The following is a 1193-nucleotide window of genomic DNA, read 5'->3' as shown; positions in this document are numbered from 1 at the left end:
TGTGTGTGTGTGTGTGTGTGTGTGTGTGTGCATAAGAGATCAAATCGTCTTGCTGACGTAACAGAATAAGTGTGAGGTCATATCTAATTGAGTGACATTTGGGCTGTAGTTGTGGTGTTATTACCAGCAATAAAGTGTTAAAGGTTACAGGATGTCATGAACTTAAAACAGGTCCCTCAACATCTAGCATAATAAACTAAAGCCTCCACCCTGGCACTGTTAGTGTTGAGTCTGTTACAGTACAGTTGTATTGGCCACAAATCTAATAAAAAAAAAAATCGACAATGCAATTAGCCACAATGTGCATTTGTTACTACTGAAATCTTTAAAAACCCAAATGTATAAAAAATAAAGTACATGTAATAATAACAATAACACAGGGGAAATCTATACAATGCAACATCGTTGAGCGGAAGTGACAAACTGATACCAATACTTACTGTAAAAGGATTCATCTAGATCAGCACTTTTTTAGGGGAAGTGTTGATTTAAAGGCAATATCAGTAAAATGAGAAACTGGATATTAGAATATATTTAGGCTTAACAGTGTGTGAACCTGTGAACATGGCTCACTTTGCTTACCCACTTTAGGTTGACCTGAGGGAAGCTCTAGTCCCAGTGGGGAGTTGAAGTGTCCACTATGGCCTAGATGATTTTCAGAGGCTTTTCCAGTGTATCACATATTTGCATTAAGTCAACGCAAGGGCAAAAAAATGTATCAAAATAAGTCTACTGAAATGAAGACACGACAAAAAGGCCGTCTGCTTTCATTTGTATTACTAATGGGTGAGCAGTGACCCCATGTGGTGAGGGTGAGGTTTACAAATGACTATTTTTTGTGACCATGTTCATACTGTTTCAGAGAACACTTCTCAAAACATTACAATTAACTTTAAAAAGTGCCAACTAACTTTCACAATGACCAGCAAACAAACCTAAATGACTTTACCAAATGACAACCGTAACTTACCTGAATGCACTTACTGTGACTGTTACTGTAAAAGGGCTGGGAAAATGGTGGGAGAGTTAAATACAGAGGATCAGGTATATGAAGATCATCTGGTAAAAATGACACAGAAAATAACTCTTCATGGTAATCTGACCGGCAGGGTTATAGAGCGCAGTGGTAGGCTACGTCCTCCTGTGACACAAACAAAGCGTTATGCTCTTTCTTTTATACCTCAGGCTATTAG

Source organism: Etheostoma spectabile, chromosome 15 (genome assembly GCF_008692095.1).
Source record: "Etheostoma spectabile isolate EspeVRDwgs_2016 chromosome 15, UIUC_Espe_1.0, whole genome shotgun sequence".
Classification (NCBI taxonomy): Eukaryota; Metazoa; Chordata; class Actinopteri; order Perciformes; family Percidae; genus Etheostoma; species Etheostoma spectabile.
The sequence above is the reverse complement of the archived record's forward strand: the minus strand, read 5'-3'. Positions refer to the sequence as shown.